Below are 22,647 nucleotides of genomic sequence, written 5' to 3' on the forward strand. Positions count from 1 at the left end.
GCTTATAAGCAACAGACATTTATTTCTCACAGTCCTGGGGGCTGGAAGTCCAAGATCAAGGCACTATCAGATTAGGTGTCTGGTGAAGGCCACTTTTTGGTTCACAGATAGTGCCTTCTCCCCATGACCTCATATAGTGGAAGGGACTAGCTAGCTTTCTGGGGTCTCTTTTGTAAGGACACTAATCTCAATCATGAAGGCTTTGCCCTCATAATCTAATCACCTCCCAAAGGCTCCACTTTCTAACACCATCACCTTGGGCATTAGAATTTCAACATATGAATTTTGGTGGGACACAAAGTTTCGGACCATAGCATCTCCCCAGAAGTCATACTTCTTTCTTCTAGAAATAGCTCTTAATATTTGACTGCAGACCAATTCCTCCTGCACACTGTGGATAGAATTCCACTTCAAGTTCATGATTGAAGTATGTATGGGACACAGATTTTAATCTCATCAGTGCATCTCATTTTCTTATCCACAGAGATAGGTTCAGAGGTGAATGTGGGAACTAAGCCAGTCCAGTCAGACGGATCAGAGGCTTTTCTTTGAAACAATTGAAGAACAGGTTCTATCTTTCCACTGTTTTTTTATTTTTTATTTTTTTGAGATGGAGTCTCGCTCTGTCACCCAGGCTGGAGTGCAGTGGCGCGATCTCGGCTCACTGCAAGCTCCGCCTCCCGGGTTCACGCCATTCTCCTGCCTCAGCCTCTCCGAGTAGCTGGGACTACAGGCACCTGCCACCACGCCCGGCTAATTTTTTGTATTTTTAGTAGAGACGGGGTTTCACCGTGGTCTTGATCTCCTGACCTCGTGATCCGCCCGCCTCGGCCTCCCAAAGTGCTGGGATTACAAGCGTGAGCCACCGCGCCCGGCCCTTTCCACTGTTTTTAAGGAAGGTAGGGTGGGAGGGTGCCAGCTGCTTGGTCATGGCCAAGGGAGGACATGGAGGCTGAGTCACGGTTGAGAGAAACTGAGGTAATGACCTTGACCCTAATGATGAGATCTTAATCTTGCTATGCCTGAGGCCAGAATAATCTGACTTTTCCATTGTTTGAGCCAAGAAATTTCATTTATTGAGGCGAGCTGCTGTTATTTGTAGTATAACAAACTCTTGATGCCCCCCAAATCCAACGGCTAGTGAGGGTCAACATTTGAACTGAAATTTGCTTGGAGCTGTTTTGTGATACTTTGAATTGTTTTAAAATCTCTTGCAAAAACTTTCAACTTATTTTAAATCTGTAATTATAGAAAATAGATGACACTATACTGTCTTCTAAATACCCAACTTACCTAACTTCTCCATTATCCTTGTTCACACACTTACATTGTAGTTTGGGCCCTTTTTCGCATCTCCCAGCCATTTTTTTTTTTCTGGTCTTTTTTGTTTTTGTTGTTGTACTGTTTTTGTTTGTTTTGTTTTTAAAGCAAACAAATTAAAATAGGATGGCATATAGTACAATGCATGCATTTAAAAAGTACAATGGTGTATACATGTGAAATGATAACCAAAATAAAGATAATGAACATACACATGACCTACAAAAGTTTCCTTGCTCCTTTCATAATTCTTCCCCCCATCTGCTCTGACCCTATCCTCAGCAATCACTGGTCTGCTTTCTGGCACTATAAGCTACTTTTTATTTCCTAGAATTTTATGTAAATGAAATTATACATCATGCCCTCCTCTTTTTGGATTGCTTTCTTTCAAAGTAATTATTGTGAGGTTTATTCACATTTAGTGTATAACAGTAGTTCATTACTTTTTATTACTGTTGTATTCTAATGTGTAGATGTACCATGACTTGCTTATCTATTGATATATGTTGATGGGCATTTGGCTTGTTGCTAATTTTTATACATAAGGCCACTATAAACATCCACATATAAATCTTTGTGTGAGCATAAGCTTTCATTTATCTTGGGTAAATACTAGGAGTGGAGTGGCTGGAACATATGGTGGGTATATGTTTAACTTTAAAAAGAACTGCCACACTGATTTCCAAAGTGGTTGTACCATTTTACATTCTGACTGTGAGAGTTCCAGTTTCTTTCATGTTCTCATCAGCACTGAGTATGGTCAATTTTTAAACTGTTACCTGTCTCGCCAGGTGTATAGTGGTATCTCATGATTTTAACTTATGTTTCCCTAATAACCAGTGTTATTACATATCCTGTGTGCTTATTTGTCATCCATACATTTTCTTTGGAAATAGTTTAAAAATCTTTGCCTAGTTTTAAAATCAGTTTTTTTTTTAATTTCTGAATTTTGAGAGTTCTTCATGTATTTTGGAGACGTGTTCTTTATTATATATGTAATTTTCAAATATTTTCTCTCAGTCTGTGGTATGTCTTTTCATTCTCTTTTTATTTAAAATCTGACATTTTTATTATTTAGGTGAAGTCTAATTTATCTTTTTGTTCTTTTATAACATGTGCTTTGGGTGTTATATATATACAATTCTTATTTAACCCAGTGACAAAGGCTTTCTCTTCTGTTTTATTCTAGAAGTTTCATAGTTTTAAGTTTCACATCTAGGTCTATGATACAGTTTAAGTTTTGCATATGATGCAAAATGCAAATGCAATTCAGGGTATAAAGAATAGTCTCTTAAACAAGTGGTACTGGAATAATTGGATACTTGGATGCCAAAACAACAAAAGGAGGATGTTGATCCATACTTCACTTATTGGGTGCTTTATAAATGTAAATATGAATAGCATTTAGGTAAAATTGGTTGATAATGTTATTTAAATCTATATCCTTACTGATTTTCTGTCTACTTGTTTTATCCATTATTTAAAAATATTGAAGTCTATGATTATATTTGTGGATTGATTTGTTTGTCTCACAGTTGTAAAAAACTTTTGCTTCATGTGTTTTGAAGCTTAGTTATAAGGTTCATAAACATTTAGGATTGTTTTATGATCTTGATGAATGACCCCTATATTATGATGAAATGACATTTGCTATCCACAATACTTTTCTTTTCTCTAATATTTACCTTCTCTGTCTAATATTAATAAAGCCATCACATGTTTCTTTTGATTAAGGCTAGCATGGCTTGTCTTTTTCATTCTTTTAATATTAACATATTTGTGTCTTTATATTACAAGTGTGTTTGTTGTAGGTAGCATATGGTTGTGTCTTGCATTTTTGTCCAATCTGAAACTGTCAGCTTTTTAATTAGGGTGTAACATTAAATGTAAGAGTAACAGAGTAACACTTACATTTAATGTTATTTTTGATATGCTTAAGTTTAAACTGTTATCTTGCCTTTTGTTTCCTATTTATCCCATATTGTCTTTGTTCCCCATTGGTATGGTTTCTTAATATAGTTTGTCTCCACCAAAAGTCATGTTGAAATTTGATCCTTACTGTGGTGGCATTAGGAGGTGGAGCCTAGTGGGAGGTATTCAGTTATGTAGGCAGATCCCTCATGAATGGCTTGGTATTCTTCTCATGGCTGTGAGTGAGTTCTCACTCTCTTGAGACTGTGTTAGTTCTCTTGGGAATGGATTAGTTCCTGGGAGTGTTGTCACAAACCCAGGATGTCCCTCAGGTTTTTCTCTCTCTTCAGCTGTCCACTGCCCCTTTGACCTTCTTTGCCATGTTATGATGCAACACAAAAGCTCTCAGCAGAGGCCAGGGACATGCCCTTGAAATTCTTAGCCTGCAGAACCACCAGTTATATAAACCTATTTTTAAAAAATAAATGACTCAATGGCAAGTATCCTTTCATAGCAACATAAAATAGACTAAGCCATCCCTTCCCTTTTTTTTCTGCCTACTTTTGGATTAATTGAATATTTTTAATGAATCCCTTTTATCACCTTTTTTGGTTTATTATCTGTAACTATTTTTTGTGTTCCATTGATATTTTTTCTTAGTTTATGGTATGCATCTTTAACTTACTACATTCTACCTTTAAATAATACAATTCCATTTCAAGTATAGTATAACCTTATAGAAACATACTTTCATTCCTTCTCTCCTCATCTTTGTGCTATTGTTAGCATATACTTTAATTTTACATATATTATAAACCTCACACATTTCTTTTGTTTAAGCTATTATGTTTAAGGATACTTAACTAAAAGAATATCTTACATAACTACCCATTTAGTTACCATTTCTAATGCTCTTATTCTTTGTGTAGATACATATTTTTATTTAGTATATATATTTATATTTTATATCATATTTTTATTTGGTATATATATGTGTATATAAATTTATTTATTTATTTATTTATATTTATATCTGATATTATTTTTCTTCTGCCTTAAAGACTTTCTTTAAAACTTGTTATAGTCCCTGTTGACTAATGATAAATTCTTTTTTTTTATATATCCAAACATATTTTTATTTCATTTTCTTTTTTGAAATATATTTGCACTGAGTATAGGATTCTAAATTTACAGTGTTTCTGTGATTTAAAGTTGTTGTTCCACTGTCTTTTTGATTGCATTGTTTCCAACAGGTAATCTGCTGTCTTCCTTATCTTTGTTCCTCTCTATGTAACAAGTCTTTTTTTCTCTCACTGCTTTTAGGATTTCCCCGTTTTCACTGGTTTTCAACAATTTGATTATGATATTTTTTGCTGGGTTCTTTTGATGTTATTTTTTGATTTTTGGTTTATTGATTTTATTGAAACTGTAAGTTTATAGTTTTATTTAAATTTGAAAAAATTTGGTCATTATTTTTTCAAGTATTTTTTCTATTGTGTCTGTATACATCCCCTTTTCAGAAACTTCCTGAAAACTTTCAAATGACTTGCTGATATTTAGTTTAAAAAATGTCTATGCTCTTTATTTCTTGTTTTTTGATAATTTCTATTGCTATGTCTTCAGGCTCAGTAAGATTTTATTTTTTTAAAATCTAACCTGCCATTAATCTCAACCTGTGCACTTTTCATCTCAGAAATTGTAGTTTTTATGAAAATATGGAATCAAGTTATAATAACTCTATTAATGTTCTTATTTGCTAATTCTAACATCTGTTTCAGTTCTGGGTTGGCTTTGAGTGATTAATTTATCTCTTTATTTTATAATGTATTTTTATGCCTTTTGCATACCTGCTAGTTTTTATCTAGGTGTCAGATACTGTAATTTTGTCTTCTGAAATTTTAGATATTTTTGTATTCAACTATCCCCCACCTCTCACTTTATTAAAAAATCTACTCAAAATGGATCAAGAACATAATATTAGACCTGAAACTATAAAACTACCAGAAGAAAACATAAGGAAAACACTTCAGGACATTAATCTGGGAAAAGGTTTTATGAATAAGACCTTAAAAACAGAGACAACATAAGCAAAAATAAGCAAATGAGATTATATCAAACTAAAAAGCTTTTATACAGCAAGGGAAACAATGTAGTAAGAAGACAACCTACAGAATAGGAGAAAATATTTGCCAACCATTCATCTGCAGGAGATTAATGTCTAGAATATACAAAGAACTCAAAACAACTGAACATCAAAAGTCATACCAAAATAAAATCTCCAAAATCAAGCAATCTAATTTAGGCAAATTATCAGAGCAGGCATTTCTCAGAAGAAGACATACAAATGGCTAACGAATGTATGACAAATGCTCAATATCACTAGTCACTGGAAAATGCAAATCAAAACCACAATGAGGTATCATCTCACCTCAGTTAGGATAACAATTACCAAAAACACAAGAAATAACAAATGCTGGCAAGAATGTAGAGAAAAGAGAAATCTTATACACTATTGGTAGGAATGGAAACTAGTACAACCATTATGGAGAACAGTATAGAGGTTCCTCAAAAAACTACAAATAGAACTACCATATGATCTAGCAATACCACCACTACTTTCCTTACCAAAAGAAAAGGAAATCAGTATGTCAAAGAGACATCTTCACCCTAATGTTTACTGCAGCACTATTCACAATAGCCAAGATGTGGAATCAACCTAGCTATCCAACAATAGATGATGAATAAAAAAATATGGTACATCTACACAGTGAAATACTCTTCAGCCATAAAAAAAAATGTCATTTGTGGCAACATGGATGGAACTGGAGGACATTGTGTTCAGTGAAATAAGCCAGGAACAGAAAATTAAACACTGCATGTTCTTAATCATATGTGGAAGCTAAAACAAAGTAGATTTCATGGAAGTAAAAAGTAGAATAGAGGATACTGCAGGCTGTGAAGAGTGGGAGGAGTGGGAGACAAAGATTTGTTAAAGGATACAAAATTATGACTAGATAGGAGGAATAAGTTCTAGTGTTCTATAACACCATAGTATGACTATAATTAAAAATAATATAGAATTTCAATTAGCTAGAGAAAGGATGTTGAATTATTCCAACACAAAGAAATAATAAGTGTTTGAGATAATAGATGTGCTAATTATCCTGATCTGATCACTATATGTCCTATATATCCCAACATCACTATGTAGCCCATAAATGTGTACAATGATTATATGTCAATTAAAAAACTTAAATTTAAAAATTATGAGTTAACTCCTGATGAAAGCAGAGTGTTGCCCATTTTTCTTCCAGAACACCAACTTCTCTCTTTTATTATTTTTGGAAACACTGATTTCTACCTAAAATAAGTTTCTATAGATTTTGACCTCTCTGGGGATTAACTGGCAATAAATTAAGTGTTATCTTATTCAATAATGAGGAAGAGAGGATAACTTCTGTCCTGTAAGAAATATCATGGGGAAATAAACATCTCCTAGTATTTTTCCTGCAGCGTCCCCTCAGGACCCATTATCATTTCATGATGTGATGCAACGGGAGGTGTTCAGGTCTGGAGGTAGGAAGCATGCATGCTCAACTTCCAGCCAAGTCAGCAATTTGCAAAATGACTTGTTTCTGGGCCTCCACGACCTTGGCTATGAAACAGAGGAAAAATACCCCAAGTCATCTATTCCTCTGAATTGCTGGGAAGGTCAAACACACTTATAGATATATGGGCATAATAGGAAAAGGTTAAAAGCTGAATCTAAGAAGGTTATTCTTTAAGAGTTTCTTTTGATAAGTTAGGTAGAACTGTCATTTTACCTTTAGAAAGAAAGCTTTGTCTAAGGATGCCACATTCAGGAACATTTTATTAAAGGAAAGACCTGGGATATGGTAGGAGAAACATGGTTTTGGGAATTGAAACCAAATGGGTTCTGTAGCTTGATATATTTACTTATTTACATCTTGTTTTATTCCAGAGCTCACAATTTGAGCTCAGCCTTCCTAGCAATAATCATGGAGCCTGGATCCCATCCCCCAGTCTAGCTAAACTGTTTCCCCCAGATGAACGTTTTTATTCCTTGGCTCTGATCCTGTGTCTGAAATATCTCAACCCAACTATATGTGTCCCTCAAGAATTAGCCCAATTATCTTCTGGGAAGGATTCCTAACAGATTCATATGTTCTTTTATCTATGCATCGTCTGAACTTTATGCTATTGATAAAAAGCTTATTATATTGAAGGACAATTACTTTTTAAACATTTTTGCTGTGTTGTTATATTTTGAATCTTTCAAAAGCTGGGAAGAGGTTTAATTCATCTTAATATCTCAAACTCTTTGATGCTTAAAACATTTGAAATAGTTTTCATAGTTTTATTTTTTAAAGAAAAACCCCATTAGGTATCTTATTACATTTCAAAGAATCTTAAAATGATGCAATGGGGATAAATTAAAATAAAAGTCCCCAGTGCCTCAGGCCCTTGCAGTGCCTTACTCTAGGGGTAACCACCACTAAAAGCTGAGGAGTGTAGGAATCTCATTCACCTGTCCAAACTCAAGTAATGTACTTGGAGACACGAAGAACAGCAGAAGCGAGACTTTTATAGCAGTCTTGCAAGACGGGATATCTGGTAGGCAGGTACACCTGGAGCAGTTACGGCAGGTAATTTATCTCCTAGCACGCAAGTCCCTCCCCCAGTTCCTCACTGGTTGAGTACTATGGGGTTACAATTTTGCCGGACATTGCCTAAGTTTCATTATCCCCCTTATAAAGTTATACCCCATCCCCCTCCCCGCTTAAGTTTCAATAAGGAAACTTTCTTCCCTTTTATGAGCTGACCCCTCCTCTACATTCTGTTCGCTTATCGTGACTTTCTAGGCGCATGAGCCGTGTGGTTTGTCACGTCCGCAGGCTGGCTGCCAGTACTCAGATTTATTATGCTTTGAGAATGGACCATTTAAAATGTTTTCTCACAGGGAGCAGCACCCTCCAGACATCCATATGATATGCATGGGTATGCTTTATAGACACATTCAACTTTCTAGGAAAGACCAAGCGGGATGATGATTTGCTTATTTCACAACTTACATTCTTTGCTGAATATGTTTTGTATTACATTTTAAATATTTTACTTATTTATCAGTTTTTCTATTGATAGACATATTTTCAAGTTTTACTATTAAGTACAAGGCTACAAAAAGTATCCTTGCAAACTTTCAATTTACTTCCCCTGAAATTTGAAAATGTTGCTTTCTAAGTGCCTTTAAAATGTTTGATTTATTCCCTCTCCTTCTTCACCAAGATAACAAGAACTTTAAATTTCAAAATGATCAGTTTGAAGAGTTGGCTTTCACAACTGTTTCCAAATAATCTTTCCCCATTCTAAATCTAACATCTTAAGACAAATTTCAAAACATTTTAGATATTAAACTAGTTTGTTCTCTAAGCTTGCTGATGAGTTGAAATTTTTCGAAAATGATTTTGAAACCATTTGAAGTGTTCCAAAATAACTTCTAAATATGTTGAGGCACTTGCAAACTCATCAAGCTTTTAAAAATATTTATAAAACATTTAAATAAAAATGATTAGAAATTGCATAAAAAGCACAGCATGTTGATTATATAGCTTTGTCATTTTTTTCCAGATTCTGTCTTCTAAGATTGGAGAATGCATTTTGAATATGTTAGTTGTTTTTCACTGCAGGAATATAGACTATTTCCTGAACTCCTGGCCTCAAGCGATACTCCCGCCTCAGCCTCCCAAGTAGTTAGAACTGCAGGCATGCGCCAGCATGCCCTGCTAGTTTTTCCTTTTTTTGTAGAGACAGGGTCTCATTGTTTTGCCTAGGCTGGTCTTGAACTTCTGGCCTCAAACAATCTTCCTGCCTTGGCCTCCCAAACTGCTGGAACTACAGGCAATAGCTGCTGCATCTGGCTTGAAATATAGGCTATTTCTTATCGTCATGCTATTCTCTCTGCTTTTCTCCTATCTGCAATTGAACTTCTTTTTTCTTTACTCATTGAATATATATTTCTTGAGTGGTTGTCCAGTGTTCCAGGTGCTGGGACACAGCATTGAATATGAGACAAAAATGTCTACATTCACGGAGTTTGCATTTTAGTAGGGGATTTTTTTTTTTTTTTTTTTTTTGAGACAGAGTCTTGTTCTGTTGCCAGCCTGGAGCACAGTGGTTTGATCTTGGCTCACTGCAACCTCCACCTCCCGGGTTCAAGCGATTCTCCTGCCTCAGCCTTCCGAGTAGCTGGGACTATGGGTGTGTGCCACCACACCCAGCTAATTTTTATATTTTTAGTAGAGACGGGATTTCACCATGTTGGCCAGGATGGTCTCCATCTGTTGACCTTGTGATCTGCCTGCCTTGGCCTCCCAAAGTGCTGGGATTATAGGCATGAGCCACCATGCCTGGCCAGTGGGGGAGATTTTTAAATGATTTTTAAAATTGATTTAGAAAAATCAATTGATTAAGAAAAATATAGAAATTGATTAAGAAAAATGTAGAAAATAGTGATAAATTCTAAGGAGAAAAAAAGTAAGGCAAAGGAAAAGCATAGGAAGTATTAGGGGTAGGGCTTACAATTTTAGATAGGGTGGTCAGGAAAAGGCTTACAGAACATAACTTTTGAATAGAAGAACTGGAGGAAGTCAGGGGTTGTGTCATGTGGATATTTGAGGAAATAATTTTGAAGAGCAAATGCAAGGGTCCTGAGGAAAAATATGAATACGTCTGGAGGGTTTTAAGCACAGCTAGGAGACAGCGTGGCTGATGCAGAGTGGACAAGGGGGAGAGTAATGGCAGGGAGATAACAGAGGTGCAGCACATCATTCAGGACCTTATAGGTCCTTGTAAAGACTGTGCAGTGTTTCTCCCCATTGTCTTAGGCTTGTTCCCCAAGGGAAATGGGAGTCTCTTGGAGGGTTTGGACTTGATCCGAATTATTTGACTTAAACTTTGATAGGATTGCTTCAGCTGCTGTGTTGAGACGTACAGGTGGCTAAAGGTAAAAGTATGGGCTCAGTGGGGAAATAAAGCAGTAATTCAGGGGAGACAGGATAGAGGTACAGTGGAGGTGTGGAGCAGGGGTTATATTCTAGGTAAGATGAAGCAATAGTGGAGAGGATTTGCTGGTGGACTGGTTAGGAGTTATAAGCAAAAGATAGGAGTCAATGCTTTAGGCCTAAGCCACTGAAAGGGTGGGTTTGACATAGAATGTGTTGTAATGTAGTGTAATGAGAAGGCTATGATAAGACTGGGTTTGCAAGGGAACATCAGAAATTGGTTTGGGACATTCTACATTTGAGATAGCTTTAGATATTCAAATGAAGATGTTAGGTGGGTGGTTGAATGTACAAGTCTGAGTTCAGAAGCAAAGCCAGGACTGGAGATGTAAATTGAAGAGCCAACAGCACATAGATTACATGTAAAGCCATGAGGCTGGATGAGATCACCACGCACGAGTGTTAATATGCAGGGAAGGAGGTCCAAGAACTGGGCTCTAGAGTATGTCAGCAGTTTGAACTTAGGAAGATAAGGAAAACCAGGAAAAGAGACTGAAACTTCCCAGTTAGTGAAACAGGCAAGGATGCCCTGTCCTGTCAACTGAGCAAGAAAGTATTTCAAGGAGCAGAGAGGATAAACAGACCCAAGCATACATGCTATTAACACTTTTCCTGCCCTTATATTAGATCAATCCATGTTCTTAAGTTAGTTGAGCTTAACTGATGTTTGTATCTTTGCTGGAAGCCAGCAACTCTGATTCATTGTCCTATGGCTTATAGTTAGTGGGACAGCGTCTGGGCAAAGTAGGGACCCAGTAACTGCAGTATCAAAACTATTTGAGAATAAACAATTTCAGTTTCAGAGGCAATAAATGTTGAAGTCAGCCATTGTGCAAGAGTCTTGAATTGATTTAGGACTTTCACAGAAGGACATGCTCGCAACAGAAATCAGTGCAGTGTTTCTCTCCATTTTCCAGGCAATGGGCCTTCCAAAACCAGTAAGGCATTCCTCTATATTGGAGGATCTTAAGAAAGTACATAATTGAATACTCATAATTCTTAGCCTCAAGTAATACCACCTGCCTTATGTTCTGTAAAAGGTCAATGAAATTTATCACCACTGATTTTTATGATTACAAAATATTTTATACAAACAATCCATAAATCTATGAGTCACTCTGTGAATATTAACAAACAGCCTATTGTGTGTTTGGAATGGGGAGATGTGCTGTGGAGAGTTGAAAGCACTGATACTCATTGATATGCATATGCAAGCTTACCCCTTTTCTTTCTTGTAGCAGACATTACTAGTTGATTGCCAAACTCTATAGTGCTAATCCTGAATGTGGTATAAAATCCTTCTCTAGAAAGCCATTAACAGTTGGAGTTCACCCATGAGATGAGAGTCATTTGATGTTCCATATATTGGATTTCATGAAATGGGTACAGTGAGGCATTTAGAGCAAAATGGAGCACAGTCATAAGAAATGGAAAGCAGTCTCCTTTTTATGTGGACAGGATATTGGAAATTAAGTCAGGAGCACTGGGTTCAAGCACCTGTTCTGCTAGTGGGAATGTAATTTGGGGCAAGTCACTTCAACTTCTGGACACTTTTATTTTGGATAGCCTTTATGCAGACAGAATATTTTTACAGCAGGAGTTTCTTTATACATGGGATATTGGAGTAGATTAAGAGGTTAATATTTCTCCTCCCCAGACTCCTGCTGTTAAACCTCTGTTGAACTTTTTCTGTACCATGCATTCTGCTAAAGGGCTTTATCTGCATCAAACAATTTAATGTTCCCAGTGTCCCTGTGTGGTAAGTACTATTGATATCCTCCTTTGTAGGTGGAAAAAACTAAGGCACAGAGGGGTAAAGTAATTTGCCCAAAGTCCCACAGCTACCTGAGTTTGAATCCTAACGCAGGCTCTCTGACCTCCAAATGACTCCAAAGTTCACTTACTGAACTGCTGCACTGTGCTGAGGTCCTTGTGGCTTTCAAACTTTTTAAAAAGAAGTAGTGTTGCTGTGGCTAAAGCCAGGGACGTGGAGCACAAGACTTGGCATCTCTTTTGTGCTCCTCCAGGCCCCCACTTCCTCTGAAGCATTTCTGTAAAACCTGAGAAATCCAAGAAACAGCCTGAGAACCCTAGGGCTGAAAGACCTCTCTGGCTTTTCAGCTTCCATGTTCTCTTTGTAAGTGACTAATATAGCAACATAAAATATCAGCATTAATTCTTCTGCCCTCAAGGGGACCACTTAAATCATAGATGCTGCTAACTTGAATCCTGGCTTTACAAAACATAGCAATTAGGAAGTGATTCTTCAAGGCTGTTCTGGAAGCTGCCAAGGATGTTGTTTGTTAAATTATTTGGTATCTTCACTCTGGGGATCCCCGGGAGGCATCTTTCTCTGGCCTCTGTGTTAAGAGCTCCTCTTGAACACTGGTATGCTTTAGTCGTATGGACCTTGAATCTGATAACCTACTGTGACTTCCTTGACATATTAACTTTTAGAAAACTCAGAGCCAAATTAGTGGCAGAGTCATAGGGAGTTTACTGAATTAGCTTATAGCTCTAAATCACTTTCTTTTCCTTTTGTCTAATTTTTCTTCCTTTTAATTTATTTTTCTGTGACGTGCACATTTTTGGAAGCCATCTCAAATCCCTTTTGGAATAGAGTGGGCTATAAATGAAGAAAAATTATTCTCTTCAAAAAAGAATTCCCTGCAAATGACTGTGTTAATGCTGGGCTCCCTTAATTAGTTTAAAGTCTTGGATGAATGAGTTTTTCATTGCTTTTCATAGTATTTTAAAGTTCATCATAAAGGTAATCTAATATTGCTGGAGATAAAAGGAAATAGGATCATATTCAACTACTTCCAAGCTGTCATAATGTATACTGGCCAAAGTGGAGTGCAAGAGTCATCATTTAAGATGAAGGAATGAAGGTGAAGCAGGAGAAAAAGGAAATAGATCTCAAGAAGAGAATTCCTATTAGTTGAGTCCCTATTTTGTGCTAGAGACTGTGCTGGGTTTGTCATATACATTTTATTTTTTAAACCTCATTGCAAATTTATGAATTGCTATTCCCATTTTACTGACGAGAAAACTGACATTCAGCGAGGTTAAAGGAGAGAAACAAGAATATCGTGGTTCGATGGCATCCGGAATTCAAACTACGATCATCTCTCCAGCGGATCTCGCTGTCTGCACTCTAGCGCCCCCTACAACTTACTCTTCACACTGCAGTCAGAGTGATCCAAATTGCAAATTTGCTCATACTTTCTGACTGCTTAACACATTATGTCTTCCTATTGTTCTTAAGATAAAGACTAAACTCTTGACCATGGCCTTATGCCTGCATGGTCTAGCCTCTGTCAACTTTTCCAGCCTCAACTCTCACCATACTCTTCTTTTTCTCTTATTAGCTGCCGCAATAGATAGTATGTATTAGAATCATCTAGAGAGCTTGTGAAAACACAGATTGCTGCACTTCTGCCCCCAAAAGATTCCGATTCCGTAGATCTGGGATGGGGCCTGACAGGTACATTTTTGACGCTTTCCTAGGGGATGCTGATGCTGCTGGTCTGAGTACTACACTTTGAGCAGCACTACCGACCACATTTTAGTCCAACATTGAGCCTTTGTATCATGGTCAGCAAACTTTTTCTGTAGAGGACCAGATGGTAATACTTTCAACTTTGCGTTTCATTTGGTTTCTGTCCGAATTACTCAATTATGCCTTTTCAGCTCTGCCATTGTAATGTGAAATCAGCCATAGACAATACAGAATGAGTGTAGTTGTATTCCAATAAAACTTTATTTACAAAATCAATGATGGGTTGTTTGTGTATACAAACCATGAGCTGAACAGAGCTTGTGCACATGCCATTTTTCCTCTGACTGGAATGTTTTTCCTCTCCTTATTTTCCCAGTTAACTCTTTCTTGTCTTCACTCCTCATATCAATCATATCCTCCCCTTACCTTTCTCAGTTTCTCCCAGGCATTCGTAGCATTATTCACTCATTCAATAATATTTAACAGATGCATTTTTAAGTGCTGGGAACTATTCTGGGTACTAGGAATATGCAAAAGAGGAAGACAAGATTTTTGTTATTTTGGGACCTCCATTTATTTTAGTTGGGGAAGATATACAATAAAGAGGTAGACAAATAGAAAGTTAAATAAGATTCATTGGAAGATACTAGAAAAAAATGAAGCGATATGAAAAATCAAATGATGACTTAGGAAGGAGTCCCTCTCCTTAGCAGTGACTGGCATAGTTCAGTTTTGCATTTGTTTTTAGGACAATTTAACTCATATGGTTCTCCCTAATCAGATTGAAAGTTTTATGAAGCAGCACCTCTACCCACTATTGTTTCCTTATTGCCTAGCAAAGAGCCTAATGGAGAAAAGAGCTCTATAACTACTTACAAAATTGAGTTCTGGATTTAATGAGCCACCTCTGAAACTGTTTTATTTATTCTTGCATAAAATTCATATTCAACTGTGTTGATTGCTAGGATATAAGATTTGTTTGTTCATTAATTCATTGATCCAATATTTGTTGAACACTTATTATATGCCAAGCTCTGCTCTTGGTCAGGGGACAAATGAATTGTCTAAAACAGAAAAAGATTCTTGCCTTCATGGAGTTTTTACTTTCTAGTTGAGAAGTGGTGAGGCAGAGAGTGAATACTCAAAACATATGCTGTATGAGATATAAATCAATGTAAAAGATAAAAATCAAGTTGGGAACAGGAGGTAGAGAGTGTTGGATGGGGAAGACTATTTTAAATTGCTATTTTAAATAGAGTGGGGAGTAAAGTATTGCTGATAATGTGACATTTGCATGGAGACCTGAAGAGGTGAAGGAGTGAGGCAATGAACCAAGTAAATATCTGAGCATTCCAAACAGAGGGCAAGTAAGTTCAATGGCATTGAGCTGCCTGGCACATGCATGGAACAACAAGGAGAGCTTGGTGGCCAGCGTGAGTAGACCTCACCTGTTTTGGAAATCAGCTCCATTTCAGACGTTAGGTCTTAAATGAGACCAGTGGCTTTATTTGGAGGAATTACTAGGTAAAGTTTAACTGGATCATGTCTTTTATATGACATATAATAGCATACATTGCTGGTTATTTTCCCATATCCATTTTTCCTTCTCCTGCAGTAGTGGAACTTCCAATTTTAGTGAAGGATATAACTCTTACAATAAAGGCATTTTCCAGCCTCCTTTGCAGCTGGGTGTGGCCACGTTGCTAAGATCTAGCCAATAGGCAGGATACAAGTAAAAGTGGTATACACAACTCAAGCAAATGTTTTTAAGGGGGAAGAAAACATTTTTTTTTTCCTTTGCCTTTTTTCCTTCCTGTTGGCTAGAATAGGGATATAATGGCCAAGACTCCAGTGGTCATCTTGGACCTCACAGAAGTAGCCACATTCCAGAAACGATGTAGCAGAAGGCTGGAAGGTGACAAAGTTCCTTAGTATCTGCAGAGCCACATATTGGCCCCAGACACTCATGTCTAGAAATTTTATGGGAGAGAATAAAACTTTCTCAGTTCTAAGCCCCTCTTAATTTGGGTTTGAGGTCACATGGGTCACATGCAGCAAAACCTAATTATAACAAATATATCTGGATTTTATGGAGCCATGGAGGTCTAAGAAAATTGAGAACAAATATAGTGTTTATGAGCCCTAAAACTAGATAAAGTCAGAATGATAATGGTGTATGTGTTTCAAAACAAAATTTCTTTTATTGTTTGTTTTTACTAGAATGCAATACTTGCTCATTTTGAAAAGAACAGACAGATAAAAACAGCTTTATTACTTCTAGCCCAGGGGGTCCACCATCACCCCTTGTGATTTCCCTACCCTACACCTTTGTCAACTGTGCCCTTGTGAACAAACCCTCCAAGGAATATGTATATTGAGTATGTCACCTATTTTGTGCTGAGCTGCTGATTGATGGGATCAACACCTAACCAATATGTGTTAATGAAATCAGTAATATTTTCAAAAATATTTTTTGTTGAAAACAAGGTATACTCATTCTTTCTATCATATAAAATCCTTTGTTAAAATTCTTTTAAAATGGCAAAATTAAACCCCTATTTAGACTTGCTTAGAAAAATAAGTCCTAAAATATTCATTCTATTATTCATATTTCAGATTTAAACTATTACAGAGGGAGTAAGATAGGACCTTCTTCAATGGGCATTCACCATCGTAACTTGAGCCCTTGACCTGCACAAAATCTCATGATATATTTGTATTTGTGAAGATGGGCAATGGTTTAATTTATTTTCAAAGTTAATTTTTAAAATTATAAGGACATAAATTAAAGGCACTTTGAGTTATATTGTAAACCAAATAAATTAGTTCTAGTCTTGACGTGCATAAATTATACCTGGTATTTAGGAAGAGAAATGTTCCTCATGGTCATTGATGGGCCCTCACCCTGTAGTTTATAAATCAAAGGTACAATTTGAGAATAAAATATTCTTTATGAAATAGAATGTCAAGAGCTCCTTGTTAAATTTGCTGTAGCAATTAAGTTCTCAGGTGAGAAAATGCCTCTTTTTCAATATTTTATTAACTCTGTCACTCAGTACTCCATTTATAGGAGCAACTCTTCACAGTAAGTACACATTAGGATGACTTTTCACCTCCATTTAAATGAAAAGTTTGAGAGGAGGAATTGGTTCCTGTCCACTCACTTGAATAGTAATAGAGACTGGATCTGTGCCAGTTTGCAGAGAGGAGAGGACAGGGTAAGAAAAGTATGTGGCCAACCTGACCCAGGCTGGCAGTACAGAAGTGAAGACATCCCCAGGGGCTGCACATCATCTGGGGCAGGTATCTCCAAGTGCCACTGACGTTTTCTCCTAAATTATGTCACTGGCGCTCGTTTCCATCCAAGCTTCAGATTCTGACTGATCAAAAGTTTTGGGTAAAAATGTGACAATTTTGTGTTGTTTATCTTGGTTTTTAGAGCAGGAAGAGAGGGTATGTGTGTGTGAGAGAGAAAGACAGAGATAGAGACAGAGGTGACAGAGACAGACTACTATAAATGCAACTGTCTTTGTTTTCTATAATCATTGCCAGGAAAATAGTCACATTAGGGAGGTTATCTCCCTCTGGAATAAGGAGCACTGGGTTTGGAATTAGGCAACCCTATGCTTAAATTTGACCTTTAATGATGACCCAAAGTGCACCTTGAGTAACCTTCTTTAAGCCTCAGTTTTTTCACTTATTAATTAGTGATGCTGCTTTCACAGGGCAAATGTGAGGTTAAATAAGTGAATTTCATGTAAGTGAAAATACTTGCTAGGCTATAGAGCATGGCATGTCAATGTCCTCCAGCAGAATGTCCTCCACCAGGAACACACCTGTCATTGAACAACTGGAGTTCAGTTCTCACAGGAGGGAAGGAGAACTGTTCCACAGGGAACTATAGGGTGTCTCAATAAGGGGGTGTCAGGAAGGACTTCTATAAGATTTCACTTTGTGTCAAGGTTTTGAGGAGGGCATAAAGAAGTAGGGCTTCTCTCTGGATTGGAGGCTGTCAAACGGTGGGCAATTCTATGAATGCATACCTTAAGTAATCTTATCTAGAGGGAGAACAGATTAGAGTGAGGCTGAAGCTATAATTGATAAAGAAGAAGCCCTCACTCATATTAGTCAGGAAAGGGGCTGTCTGGTTATTTTTGTGGTCTGGGCCATCGTCACGCTTTGTTTGTGTTCAGACATAATTACATAATGGTCCTGTTTTTGTCTCGATCGTGTCTGGTCATGGAGTGGCTTTGTCTGATGTTAATGTTCTGTGAAATTGTTTATGTTCAACAGGAGAACACCAAGGTCTAGCCAGTAATGCCTGGTCAGGTCCTGGATGCCAGGGGCTGCTTTTCTCTTTCTCAGGCATTGTAGAAAAGCAGGATGCTTTGTGTTTGCAATTGTACAGATGCAGAGTCGGTGCTCCTTCGTGTTTGGGTGTATATGTGTGTGTGTGTGTGTGTGTGTGTGTGTTTTCAAGCCTCAGCAGTGTGTGGGGTTGCCATTCACTGGTAAAAACACATCTTTTAATCGATTGAGATATTGATGTGGTTTAGTAGCCATGCTATAGATATTCCAGTGTCCTCACTGAATATTTCCCCTTCTCAAGGAAACCTCCTTGCTGAGGAGAAAGACTATGCTTTGTGCTAGGTGGATCCTCCCCCTCATTCATCACAGCTGAATGCTTCAGGGCTGGGCCCTGACCCAGAAGCAGCCAGTCCACAGGATGAACAGACCTAGGACCCTGAGGTCGGCTTGGACCAACCAGATTATTTTCTCAGAATTGGAAAACAAAGAGACTGAATCAGCTAATGACAGGGAGCAAAAGGCCATAGAGTGCATGGGGAAGAAAATGGGAAAACTGAAATGCAAACTGACATTATTAGGGTTATGAGAGAAAGCCCAGATGGATAGAATAAAGAGAATAAGAGAACAGAAGCCCAGAGAGAAGCAGAGTTTCCATGATAGAAGGACTGGCCGCAGGGCTTTCTCAGGACCCACCACTTTCCAATTTTAGCCTTGACCATACTATGGTAAATTTATTTCTCATGAACTAACTCAAATGGACCCCTGTGGTGTTCTGCAATAAGAGTGGTATTGCCTTAAGTAATTGTCTGCAAGGTTAGAGATGTTAAGAACTACACATATCATCTAGCCTTTGTTTTCCAGTTGAGGAAACTTAGTCTAAAACAAATAGAATTACCTGCTCAAGCTCCCAGAACGCGTTGGTCCTTTAAATAGACAGAATAGACAATTGTCTGCAAGTGATTTCAAAAGCACAAGAAAGACCTTCTCCTTTCCTCTCTCCGCCCCTGCCCCCGCCCCGGCCCAGTTCCTCAGGCTGTTTGTTGCAAAGGTTAAATTAGTTTGCATGTGTTTAATCCTTACCACAGTGCTTGGTGCATAGTAAGAGCTAAGTACATGGTACCATCACAAATGTGTTATAAAGCCACAGTTTCGAGTCATTTATGCTGGGTTCCAGAGCCAGGGGGAACAGGTGGTGCTCTTAATGAGTCATGGTAACTAGGCTGATTAGATTTACTGTAACACAGCAACCAGAAGATATGATCAACAGTACTAGATTGATATCATTTGTGCTGATTGTTGGAAATAAAAACTATCTTACATTAGTCTAGCATGTATATTAGTCTAGCATGTCTACCTATTATAGTTCCTTTCACAGACACCTACACTGTTATGTTTTCATCTTCATTTTACAGATGTAGAACCAAAGGCTCAGAGCAGCTGAAAGACAGGTAAGGGTGCTCTCCTTGTAGGGAATAATGGGAGAACCCAAGGCACTTGGAGGTATGCAAGAGTGTGCCAAGGTGCGGTGAACTTTCTCCTAACTTTACCATTTTGCGCAAGACCAGCTGTCCATACCCAGGAACTTGCAAATAAAGGGCACTCTCTCCATCTGGCTGTGGGTGTAATTCTTCTCTGTCCAGGCTTAATGTCACCAGCATGATTAGTGCCTATATCAGGAAATCGCAACCCACTCTTCCCATTCATCTTTGTCTCTGCAGATGATGAGGAGAATGGCAGTTTGAGGTTGGAGAACATTTCTCCCATTATGAAAGCTCCCCTTGTGGGGTCAGCCAAGCCTCCAGGTCAACAGAGGTAGGAAAGAGGTTGCTATGTGAATTTTTGCGGTGCAATAGGTGAAGTTTATTTGAAAACTTCTTTTGAAAGCTTGGGATATGTGAAGTCCTATTACTTTCAAATAATCATTTGAAAAGCTATGGGTTCTGGGTATAGGGATTCCTGTTGCTCCTTAGGAACAGAGCAAAGGGTGCTGAACTTGGGAGGCAGGCTGCTTGCTAAGCCTGGTCGTGGTCAGGGGTTTGTCCAGTCAGACAGCCACACCTTTGTTGAAAGGAGAATATCTTTTAACAAAATGACTCTTTAAGAAACTACCTATGTGGACTGAATGATTAAATTTCCTAAGCTTTCTGACAGTTCTAAAACTAACTCTCAGCATATTTTTAAAGCTTAAGATATTTATTTTGATCAAAGTACTTTTATTCACATGTGAAATTCACTTAAGAGACATCTACTACTAGTCTGAACTTTTGCACATAACCCCACTTAAGACCATAAGCACTTAATTGTAACATAAATTTTGGTAGCTGTTTCACGTGTCAAGTACCCAATATCTGTTTATACTTATTGCCATTTTTAAAAATAAAAAATAAAGTTTCATCTAAAATAGAGTATATAATTTATATTTATAATACACAGTAAATATAGTTTGGAATTTATACAAAATGCATCTGTGTAGAATCATAAAGTCAATCTGGATATTAAATGGTTTTCTTCATATCTTTTGGACTATGAAGACAGTTGAGTAATATTGAAGCATCCTAAGTAATGAGGTATTGTTAAGAAGAAAGCAGGTCTGAGATTTTTTTTTTTCCTGGAAAAAGTTAGTTGAAAAATTTCAACTACCTTTGCCTGTTAGGGTTAATTTCCTCATGTTTTTACTGATGCTGTTGTCCACAAACAAAGCAGTTTACTGCTTGGGTGTGTGTGTATGTTTATATATATCTTTTCAAATGTGTAAAATTTTCCATAAATGTAGACAGATACCTACTTGAGTATTTTTGAACTGACTTCACTGTAATATCATAATTTATCTGACATTACAGCTATCCATCCACCCTGACAATTTGACCCTTCTCTCCTGGTTTAAAATCATTAACCTTTATTTCATGAATCAAACCAGAGAATTAAATGACATCTTGGTGATATGAATAGTATAGATTCATTTTCAATAGGTTGCTTTGATCTTCTTTTTTAAGACAGTGTCTTTATCTTGCCAACATGACCTTCTTTTCAGCCTGCTATTATCTGAAAAATAGCCTTTGCTATTCTTTGGAACTTTTCCACTCTCTGTGGCCTCCAATGAATTTATCATTGTTCAGACATTTAGTTTTGCTCCCACAGAAGTATAGAAGTATTTTTTTTACAAGTCTCAACATGCTTTCCAAAATACAATAGCGATTGTTAGCTAATCATTATTGTGTGTGGAGCAGACAAAAGCTCTTTAAAATGAGTGTAGGTTTACTCTCCGGCAACAAAAATTCAGACTCATTTTTTCCCATCATTTCCTGGCAGCAATTGAGGCTGCAACTTGACTTCAACCTCTGATAAGAGACGAAAAAAAAAAGAAAAAATTGAACGTTAGTGAGAATCATTTATTATGTTTTGTGGACATACAGGATTTTCTGAAAAGCCTTTCTGTTTGGATAATTTCCCATAATATGACTCTTTTCCACCCAAAGTGGGAGCCAGTCGTACATTTTCCTAGCCTCTCTTGCTGCTGGATGCAGTCATACGGCTTAGGCTTCCCACCAATATGATGCACGCACAGGGGAGATTTTGATGTGAAGTGACCAGAGGAAGCAGCAGAGCACGAAGTCCATTTACTGGCAATAGTGGTGGTGGAGGCATTCGGCTTTTGGAGGCAGGTGTAGGGGAGATTCTTGGTGTTCGAGGCCTGATTGTGGACTGAGCTGCAGCGTCTGAGTCCCAGGAGCAGTGGGACCTCTGCTGGTGCAGTTCTGAAGTGTGGTTGCTACACAGCCTCTCAGCCACTCTGCAGACTCTGAGCTACCAAGTATCTTTCAATACATTCTGTTGTTTCCAAATGATGCAATCAATCAGACGTATCTAGGTATTTTTACCTTATCAACACTTGAATATGATTTTTTCATGGGAAAACACATAAAGGAATGGTGTAAGAATAATCTAAACAATTTTTTATGGAGTCTTACCAAACAGTGAACTTGGGTGTGTGTTTAATTAATTATAGCAATTATTAAAAAAAAAAAACCTTCTTGCTTGGGACAAGCACACTCTTTTAGTCAAGGGTGGTGGCTAGAGGCAAAGTACCATCTCTGACTCTGGGCTCTTTGGGGTCATTGTTTTCCTGGGTTCTACCTTTGATTTGCCAAGCTTTCATTTGTGGCTAGACTTTTATGTCAAGAAACAGCCTAATCACTGGAAGACAGCTTGGGGCTTATGTCTCTCTGCAGTTTAAGTTCATTTTCTGAAATGTGAGGCTTCCTGCCCTAATTAATACCGTCAGGATTGCTGGCATCATGGTGTTTTGTGGTTCTGTCCTTGAGTCTTGCTCATAGTCTGCTGCTTTGAGTCTTCCACTTAAGAAGGACATCTGCTATGGGTTGGCAGAAAAGCCACGGTGCATCACAGATTGAGTGGACTTTGCACTACACTGCTTAGTGGTGCTGGGCTCTGAAGCCCACAGTTGGTCCAGGGGTTGGGTCATGCTGACCTGCACTCCATCCCTGAGCTGCCCTTGGATTCTTT

Source organism: Nomascus leucogenys, chromosome 21 (genome assembly GCF_006542625.1).
Source record: "Nomascus leucogenys isolate Asia chromosome 21, Asia_NLE_v1, whole genome shotgun sequence".
Lineage (NCBI taxonomy): Eukaryota > Metazoa > Chordata > Mammalia > Primates > Hylobatidae > Nomascus > Nomascus leucogenys.